Source organism: Chroicocephalus ridibundus, chromosome 17 (genome assembly GCF_963924245.1).
Source record: "Chroicocephalus ridibundus chromosome 17, bChrRid1.1, whole genome shotgun sequence".
NCBI classification, from domain to species: Eukaryota; Metazoa; Chordata; class Aves; order Charadriiformes; family Laridae; genus Chroicocephalus; species Chroicocephalus ridibundus.
In genome coordinates, this window is record NC_086300.1 from 1,743,412 (window position 1) to 1,753,924 (window position 10,513).

Here is a 10,513-nt window from a genome sequence, read left to right on the forward strand (position 1 = left end):
TTGGGAGACTTTTCCTGTGATCTCCAGCAGACACACCTCAAGTTTCAATCCCAACCTCGCACTCCTGCTCCTTATTCAAGACCATGACCTGCGACCTTCAAGGTCAGACATCTCTAATCCCAAGAACAACATCTCTCCAGTCAACAGGGGGATCTCTCTCTCTCTCTCTCTCTCTAAATTCCTCGGATCTGGCTACACAAATCCCTCCTCCTCCAAGAAAGGAAAAAAAAATCCCACCACATTAGTAAAAATAATATATGAGGGGTAGAGGCTCTGGGGGTGGGGAAGGGAGAAGAGACCTTAAAAGGCCCCCATCTCCCATGGACGCGAACTAAATAGTTTCAGGATGGTGCCACAACTTGCCTTTGCTCTGTCGGAGGGGAGAGACGCCAAGCTCTGCGGCTGGGATACAGTCTCCTTTTACTCTTGTGACTTGCCTCTTCATTTTGGGGTCTTTTAATTTTATTTTATTTCTTTATCTAAAGAATAATGGGCAGAGTAGTGGTCAGACCCGCACCAGCTCCCAAGCACCAGGAACAATCACAGAGCTGGAGAAGCCTTTTTTTGGCTCTATTTGGGATCCAAATCTTCAGAGGGACTGGAGAAGGGGAGGCTGTGTCACCAAGGGCGTGAAACGCTGACATACACAGAGGAGAACCATAAACCCGAGAGGCGAAGGTCCCCGGACAAGGGCTGGGGGGGCAAAGGGGAGAGGAGGGCTCACATCCATCCACTTCCAAGGGGAGTTAAGCCATGGATTTGCTCTTGTGCTTTTTCCCTGACTGGATTTCCAGTGCCGCTTTCCCCTTCTTTCCCCTCCTTCTCTCCCCACCAACCTCCTGCTTTGAACCACAAAATGCACAACTAATTAGAAGGAAAACCAGCAAGAACAGCAAAGCAACGCATCTGAGGAGCTTCTCCAACTGCTTCAGGCTGGGATTGGGTTGAGATTTTTCTGTGTGGATGACTGGGCCTACAAGGGAACAGAATGGCCCTTGGGATGTCCCAGGGCCAGGAAACCCTCAGGACAAACCAGTCCCAGCACCTTCCTGCAGATACTGGAGCTACTGCTGGTGGAGGGGCTCTAACCCCCATCATGGGGATTCCAACGACCTTTAAAAAGCCGAAAATCCCCCAGCTGGAATCAGAGTTCAACTCCAGCCGACACGAAAATCCTGCGGTTTAAGGCCAGGTCGTGAATCAGCTCTCCTTGCAAGGTTTGAGTGTTTAAATTCATGCTAAACCCGGAGGGATCTCTTACTGGGAAACACAGCCAGGAGAGAAAGGGATGGAGAGTTGAGTTAAGGAATGACCTGGGAGTCGGGTCGTAAAAAGTTGTTACCTGGTAATTTTCAGGCTCGGGAGATGTAAAGTGACTTTTACAAGGAAGGTTTCTTTAAGAACCGGAGCCATCAGGGCTGTGGCCGGGGGTGTCCCGTGCTCCGCCGGACCGGACCGGAGCGGGACCGGGATCTCGGCCCGTGGTCGGTCGCCTCCAGCACCGGTGGTGGAGCACGAATTTGGGGATGCAGCGGTTTGGGGTTGTTTCTCATGTGATTTGCACCGTGTGGCAAAATTCACTGTGTGTCCCCTGCCCTCGGCACCCGCCGCCCCGTGGCCCCGCACGATCGTAGCCGCGGGGCTTCAGCGTGAAAACCCCAAGGTGAAGTAAATTTTGTAAAACCCGTCGGGGTGGGGAGGGGACAGAGCCCCCCGGCTGAAATCAAGTCGAGAAGCGATTGTCAGGATTTGGCGCGGAGAAAAAGGGAGGAAAGTCCCCACCCCACCCGCCTTCACGGTGTGCATTTAGTGCGGGCCCTTCGGCGGCTTCCCCCGGGCGGGGATAACGCCTGAGCCCTCTCCAGCCATCCCTGCGGACGTACATTTGTCATCCTTCAAGTACTTCCACAAAAAAAAAACTCTCGAGAGGGCCGAGGGTCCTTTCCAAGGGCTGATCACATCCCCTGCCCTCTTCCCATCTTTCCAGTGGAATTCAGCTGCCTTTTCCTTCATGCTTTTCCGACAAACCACGGATTTTTTTGCCTAAAAAAAAAAAAATAAATCGCAAATCTTCACCCCTTTTAGCCGAGACACCCGAAACCTCCATCCTGAACTTTTCCTTTAAAAGTCCTGCCCCCGTTTATCCGTCCCGTTCCTCCTCCCCAATTCCCCGACGGCTCCCGGTGATGGGGAGACGGTCACGACCAGGGAGCAAGTACAGGGAGCGGGGCCGGGGCTGCAGCGGGCCCGGCGGTCGGGGGGGGGACAGTCACGGCCGGTCCCCCTCGGGCACACGCTGGTTTTGCCCCCCGACTCCCCGGAAGCACCCACGGGTGACCCCTTGGACCGCAGGATCAATGTGCAAAGCGGGGCTGGACTTTGGGCCCTGGAGGAAGAGGAGGGGGAGAGGCTGAAGGGAAAAGTCCCCCCCGAGGGAGCGCAGTGCAGGATCAGACCCTGGCGGAGAAAGGGCTTTTTTTTTTTTTTTTTTTAATGAAGAACTTTGTGTAAAGACTCGTTGCCAGGGCAAGTGGGGAACCGGTTGCAATAGAAGACGGGAGGCAAAAAAGAGCTGAAATGGGGAAAAACACCCCAATTTCACAGCTCCCGGCTGCGGCTCGGAGAAGTGCGGGGCGCGGGTCCTGGTCAGTCCCGGCCGGGGGGGAGCGTCGGGGCTGGAGGCGGCTGGAAGGGGGCAAATACCCGCCGGGGCTCAGAGCCCTCGGAAATGTGCCCCCTCTCCTCCTCCCTCGGGTGTTTTATAGCAGAGGTTTGGTTGCGTTTGGTTTGGGGTCTTTTTTTTTTTTTTTTCTATGTGAAGTTTTGGTTTATACTCATGGTTTCCAAAATCTGTAAAATTCTACTCCTCCTTACTGTTTCCTTTTTTTTTTTTTTCATTATTGCCCATTGTTAGCCATTTAAACCAGCGTATTTTTATATTTTTGAGGACGTGTCACCAATACAGAACGAGATGCAACTGCAGAGTATTTCCTACCGGCGTAAGCTTGAATAGGTTTCCAATAACAGCCCGTCCCCGCAGGCTCATTTCCAGAAGGGAAGGTGAATTAAAGCGAGGAAACTGGATAAATAGATTCGACCGAAGAACCAAATTTCCCCTTTTTTCCATGCTCTCAGGCCGAGACGGTTTGGAAAAGGTGCATCCAACCATCGGAAACCCGCCGGTGCTGTTGGGGTTTGATTTCTTTTCTTCTTTGCACTGACAGCCCTGCAGAGGATTGTACCACAAACCATCATTTTTCTTAGAGACGGAGTCAGAATTAATTCACGCTGATTGTTAAATTGTCCTGTGCGGCCGGGCATTTAATCCTGCGTATAAATCCTTTCTGAAGAGAGAACAATCGGGCTGGGCGCCGTCCTCCGCGGAAACCCGGCTTTCCTCGGCCATGCCCCCAAGCAACCCCCAAACTGGGGAGACCCCCCCGCAGCCCCGGCTTTGCCACCCCAAGAGGAAGGTCCCCATCCAGCCACCGGCCAAGAACTTGAATTCCTGCGGGAGGGGGTAGGAAAAAGCAGTTGGCTGAGGATATATGTACCCGGGGGGGAGGGGAACTGCTCTGCTTGCTAATCCCCCAACTCTTCCCCACCAGACCCACGCGTGTGCAGCGCCGCAGCCCGCGGGGCGCGGGTTTTCCGCGGGAGCGGCCCGACCCCGTCCCCAGTCTGTCCCCGGGAAGGGCGAGGAGGAGCCGAGAGAGGAAAGAGAGGAACCCCCGACTTTTGGGGTGCTCCAAGCGTCACCTCCCGGCTCATCCCTCCTTCCGTGGGTCCCGGCGTTACAGCAAGAAACCCCAGCCGGGAAGTCTTTCCTTCCTTAAAAATGCCACGGCCTTGTTCATTTAATATTTAATATATAATATTTATTATGTAATATCAAATATACAATATTTAATATATAATATTACAATTTTTCCCCTCTCTGCACGCAGCTGGGTGCAGCCTGCAGGCAAGGTGCACTGAGAGGAGGCAAAGGTCTGGAGCCCGGCTTGCAAACGCCGGGTTCGGTGGGGGGAGCTGGGCATCAGCTCTCGGCAGGACTCTTTCTCCTCCCTAGTTTTTTATTTTTGGGGATGGGCTTTCACGCCTTGGCACAGCCACAGGCTCCCGCTTCACCTCCGCAAAGGGCTCTCCCAAAATAATCCCCACTCCGAAAACGGGGAGGCTGGAAATAGAGGTGTGAGCAAACTGTTTGGGGCCGAGCGGGCGGGGAGGGGCGAGGGGAAAAGCCGGCGGTAGCTGCAGGTCTTTATATTAAAAAATACATCCCCCCCACCCCCTACTCTGCAAAGCGGTGAAGTTTCCCATTAAAACTGACACCAGGGGATGGTCTCAGCATCCTCGGCCGCCGCGGATTGGTGGGCTCGCCTGCAGACGCGCTTTCTAACAGATAAGTCAATCGGCAGAGACCTCCCCCCCCCCCCCGCTTATCCCCAAAATATCTTTTTTTGTGAAGCCCCAGCCCTCTCCTTCCCCTGGCAGCGGCGGGCAGCGCCCCGCTCCCCCCGCCGCCTCCCCTCCCTCCCTGCCCCCCATCCTACTGCAAATTGGGGGGGAAGAGAAGTTCCCCCCCCCGCACCTCCTTTGGGGATGGAGATGAGCGGGCAGCAGCCAGGACTGGGGGTCTTGCCGCCTCCCCTGCACCCCGTCTGGGCTGCCTCCCCCCCGGAGAGGCCAGAGGAGCCCTGCCCACCCCCGTCCCCCCCTCTGCATGGGCACAGATGAGGAGTCCTGCTTGGGCAGGGAGGTTGGAAAACCCCCTGCCATCCCCCCGGGGGGCTCGGGGGGGGGGCCATGCCGCAGAGCGGCTCCCCGCTTTACCCACCGACCCTGCAGGTTGTGGGGTGCCTCTCCAGTCCGTCCCCCCGTCCCCCTCCCCGCGCTGCGGCGGCCTCTCCCCGGGACTGGGACTCCGCACCGGCGGGGGCAGACGCTGCCGAGGGGGGTTTTGAGGTGCCCGTTGTGCTGGAGCCTGCCCATGGACGAGGGGGGAGTAACAGAGAAGATAAAGTCCTTTTTTCATTTTTCTTTTTTCTTTTTTTTTTTTTTTTTGCGTCAGGAAGCTCCATCTTTAGACAGGTCTAAAGATGCTAAAACAGCACGAGAAGCCGAAGGTGGGTAAAACAAATCAATAAAAATTAAACTCCCCTCCCCTGCTTTATAGCAGAAAAAGGCAAACAAGCAGGAATTAGCGAGGAGCGGGGAAAGCTGCGGTTTGCCGTCAAAACAGAGTGATTTTGTCTAGACAGGGGGAGGGAAGGTGGGGTTTTTTTCCCCTTTGCTAACACAATGGCCCTTTGGTTAAAAATTAATTTACAGCACCCTCGCTCTCAAGCCAGACTAACGTTCAACCAGGAGTCCCTAGGATTAAAGAAAAAACCAACCCAAACCTTAAATAAAATAAAATCAGCCGGAGCTGGGGGAGGTTTGCTCGGCTGTAACAAGTGGTGGAAGGATGCCTCTGCGAAGAAGAGGGGCTGCCGGTATTTATTTATTTCCCTGGTATTTTTAAGGGGGAGGGGAAGCATTTGCTTTTAAAAAAAAAAAAAAAAGACAGAAAGGAAAGGAAAGGCTCGGACAGGTAAGTGAGGGCTGGATTCGGCCTCGCCAGGAGACTGCAGGGGGAGGCGGTTTTCGTAACGTCTTGGGTTTTTATAATTTCCCACGTGTAGCTTCCTGAGAATACTTTATCCTCCTCATCAGCTGCAGACGTGTGGCTAGAAAACTGCTAGCCAGCTCTCTGGACGGGCGAGCCGACTTGCTTATCTTCCCTCGTCTTTATTTTTTAATGACCGTTTCATGCTCCGTCTTCTAAAAAAACCCTCAAGCTCTCTTCTAAAACAGAGATGGGAGGCAAAACCGCGTTGCTCGTATCCCCCTTCTCCACCCGCCTGTTTCTCTGCCGGGAGTTTTGACTACTTTTCTTTTTTAGTCATTGGTCCGACTCTTCATCTTTCGCATCACTTATTTATTCACCTATTTGCCTAAACCCACTAACCTGCGCCACGGACCCGGGGATTAGAAGCGGCCGCGTCGCAGCTCCAGCTCACCGCAGAGAAATCCTGCTTGGCTCAAAGGCTGGGAAAACCTTTGGAATAAATCCACCTCATTTCAGCCTCTCCCAGCGCATACGTAGTTTAAAAAAAAAAATAATAATAATAACAACCCAACCCACGCTTTCTACTTACGTGGCTCTACCATTCGCACGATTTTCTTTTCTCCCTCTTTATTTTTTTCCTTCTTTTCCCCTCTCTGCTGACTCTCCGAGCCCGCCGGTGGGATGGGAAGGAAAGCTTCTTGCTAGACTTGAAACTAAAAGGTCATTTCGACAGGACTGCCAAGTCCACTCGCTGAGGGGACTCAACCTTCTCATGTCGCCATGTGTTTCTCTCCGTCTGCATAAACTTGCGTCCGTCCGCAGCGATGCAGAGCTAGGAAAGCAGTTGTGCCATAATGAGGTACCTTTAAATTTAATTTCCTGTCCCCTCCCCTGCTTTATGGATTTCTAATAACAATGTCGAAAACCAGAGAAGAAACCTATTAAAGTCTCCGGGACAGAGGGCTTATGTAAATAATTGAAGGTAGCCAGGCTTAATTGAATTTCCCAACAAATGGATGGCGTAGGAACAAATGGAGTATTTTGTTCAAGGGACCGCCCGGTGCTGGATAGATTTCTGTTGCTCATTTCCAGAGAATTTTTATCAATATTGTTCCCTTTTTTTTTTCTTTTTTTCCCAACTGAGAACTCTTGCAAAGATTCAAGTGTAATTCAAAATACCCCGAAATACAGCAACTGAAAGAATTCCTGAAAAGAAACAAAAACTCTCCTGAAAATCATTAAAACGAAGATTTTAGAAATGTTTTACTGGCATGCGAATATAGGGGGCAAAATACATTCTCGCTCGAGTTCTCGGACCTGTAACGCTCTTGGCAAAGGGAGAGGTTTAATTCTGGAAAGTTAAAGGCGCTCGACCGATCGATTTCTTGTCTGACCATAGGCTTGTCCGAAATATTTTGCTAACTTATTTTATTTAAAGCCTACGGAACTCTTTTGTACGTGCAAAAATTACTTTCTAAGGCTTAACCCCTCCGCCCAAAGCCGCTATTGCTAATTAAAGGAAGCCTCATTTAACTAACTCTGAAACTTTGCCGCATGTCTGGAGACTGATTAATTTTTTTCCAAGCGAAGCAGCTCTCCCTCATCCCCCGGTTTTGGGGGGTCCCGGACCCCGCGGCCGGGCCGGGCTGGGGCTGAGCTCAGCCGGGAGCCCGCAAAGGCACCTCCGCTGTCCCCGGACTCCCCAAATTAAACTCGGCTGCGGGGCGGGGGAAGGTTCTTACGTCCTTGTTCGCTGCCGAGGGGTTTTCTCATTTTGCTTCTCCGCACCTTCCAGGGCTCCATTTCGCCCTGCAAAGAAACAGGGAATTATTATGAGGAGAGTGTGCTGGAGTTCCCGCCGCCTTCTCCTTCTTATTAATTGGAGTTTTCTATTAATTGGAGTTTTGGAATTAACTGGAGCAGCGAAGGGAACGTGGAGGGGGCTTTGCCTGGGTTCTGCTTTTAACCTCGGAGCTTTGCAGAGTTTATTTTCCCTTAATTTCTCGGGAATTGGGTGCGGAGGGAAGGGGCGCTGCGGGGACACGCGTGGGTCATTCCTTGGGTTTCCCTGCCCGGCATTAATGACTGTCTAATTGCGGGTTCAGTCCATAAAATCAGGGGCTCCGGCTCTCCCTGAACGCGGGACGAGCCTTATTTCGAGGGGGGGGAACCCGCATACGGAAAAGCAAATCCCCCATCCCACGGAGCCCGGATGGAGGCCGGGACGAGGGGCTCCCACGGGCTCCTGCTTCACCCCACTCGTGGGGTTTTCCTCCCTTATCCCGGAGGAAAACTATTTTTCCCGCAGCAACAAGTAGCCGGGGCGACGCTGCCCCCGGGGCGACACTCCCCCCCCCCGGTTTTGCTTCTCCCCAACGAGGGGAACCACAGGCGGAGCTGCCCCCGGCCGGGCTTGGACGTGGTTTTGGCGGCCCACGGGACTTTCGCCCCCCGGTCCCTCGCCCGGGGCTCCTCCTGCCCTTCGACACCCCGGGGGGGCAAGGACCCCTCCTCTGTGCCTGCCCATCGCTGTCGGGACCCCCCCGGTCACCCCTACTGGGGGCCGTGGCACCCCGAGGCACCCCTCCGCCCCCCCGGGATTACGGGCTCGTAGCGTGGATCACAAGGGCTATAGGGGGCTGCGGAGAAGTGTATTTGGGGGTTTTGTTGGTGTTTTTTGTTATTGTTGTTTTTAATTTTAATGCGTCTTTCCTTAAGGCAGGAAGTTTAATTCCATTTTTACTCCAAAGCTCTTTTCTCTCTGCTTTACCCTCCTTTCACTAAAAAAAAAAAAAAAAGAAAACCAACAAAAAAACCCCAACCAACCAACCAACCAAAACAAAACAAACCAGTGAAAATGTTTGTATCCTCCTTGGCAGAGAAAGAAAAGCTGCCCCCCGCCTCAGCTGGCAGCCAGCTCTGCGGAGCGCGGCCGGGCCGAGGGCGCTGCGGGTCCCGGCCGAGCCCGGCTGGCGAGCGCCGCCCCGAGGCCACCGGCCCCGCCGCCGCCGTGAGCGGAGCCGGGGGGACACACCGGGGCCGCCGGCGCTGCCGGTGGCTCCTCCGGAAGCCGGGTGGTTAAATACACCCCCGGCCAGCGCAGGGGCGGCATTTATTATTTATTCCTCTTTTATCGTTGTTATTATTACCAGAACTGTAATGATTCAAGCGTCCACGTAAAAAATACATACATATTTTTTTGCAATGGGTGGTTAAGAAATATCACAGCGCGGGTTTGTGTGCATTGCTGGTATGTCCTTTGGCTTGATGGATAGCTGGAAGAAAGAGAGAAAGAGCCCACGCCGAGCTGTTTCCCCCTCACTCCCAGGCACGGACATGCGGAGGGGGAGGGAAGGAGGAGGGTTTAAGGCCAACTTTTTAATCTTTTTCCTATAAATGCGACAAGCACCTCCCGTTAGTAACATATTCTGCTTGGGAATATCCGCATGACTCCTGAGGAGCGGACACCAAATACTCCCAAAGGCTAAGGCTGATGAATGGGAACTGTGAAAACCAGCTGCTATAACCATATTTTAATAAAAATGCCGCTTTGTGAAGATCTAAGTAAGTCACAAAGAAACCCATAATGAGATCTTGAGATTCAGTGCTATTTCCCTTGGATGATCTGTAATAGATTCTTCTATTATGTAAGAGCGTGTGTGTAATGGATATGTACACATATATACATTTACTGATATATGCTCACGCAAACACTTGAAATCCCTCCCATCCCAGCCTATTAATTATTTTAGCACTTATTCCCCTGACAAGTAGAAGTTATCTTATAGCTGAGACATCCATTTACTGTCTAAGAGCTCTAACTTGTCTTTGACGTCTGAATTTAAAATGTCTTTTAAAACTTTAGCAACAGCCAGAAGGGGGAAAAAAATTCCCATTACCTTAAAATGTTATTCCAGCCCAAGAACTAAACCTAATACATCACCTACTTAGGTTTGGGGTTCTTTTTCTTTTTTCTCTCCCCCCCCCCTTACTGTTATTTATTTTAAACCTAATCGTGAAATTAAATGGCACATGCAGTTTTGTTTTTCACGCTTATCTTGAGTGCTTTTCTTTATTTATGTTTTCAATCTGCAATTTAGGGGCGGGGGGGATGCTTCATTTCCAAGTTGCAGCAGTGAAAGCTCTGTTAAAATGTATTCCTCCTGCCTGTTTTGTCTGAAAAAGAGCTTTTAGTAAGACGAGTTCAAGTGTGACCGCGACTTTTGTCTTACAAATTGCATTGGCATAAAAAGTAAAGCAGTGGGTCTAGAGTTTTTTTTAATCCTCTTTGTAGGAAATAGAAAAAATTCGACAAATTTTAAAATTGCTATAGGTGCGGTACGTGTAAGTATAGCAGATTGTATGTATGCATGTCTGCAAACACATACCGCATGTATGTACTGGAGGTATGTAATATGACAGATCCCTCGTGTGTAAATGTAATTGAAGTATGGTAAACCTTAAGTTTTTTCCCTGCGCAGGTTTGATTTAAACTTGAACCTGCCTATATTTGTGCATCAAAAAGGAGAGAAAGAGACAAATGATGCATTGTGAAATAACAGAAAAAATCTCTATTAATTTCAAATTACAGCCTCTACCAAAGATGCGGAATCAGACGTTTTCCTCCCTCGGTGCACTTAGAGAGCTCTAACCTCGCACAAAATACAAACACAAACAACCCCCCCAAGGCTGTCAATATTCCCCCCCCTCCCAAAAAAAAAAGACACACACCCCCCCTTCCTATTCTCTTTCAAATGGGTGTTTGGGTTTTTCGGGGGGCGGCTGTTCTTTGTGGGTTTGTTTGTTTGTTTTCGGATTCCGCCCCGTCTCCCCGCCCGACCTGGTGTAAAGTGTTTGAAGTTCAACAACATGGCTAAGTTTTATTGTATTTCCGGTACG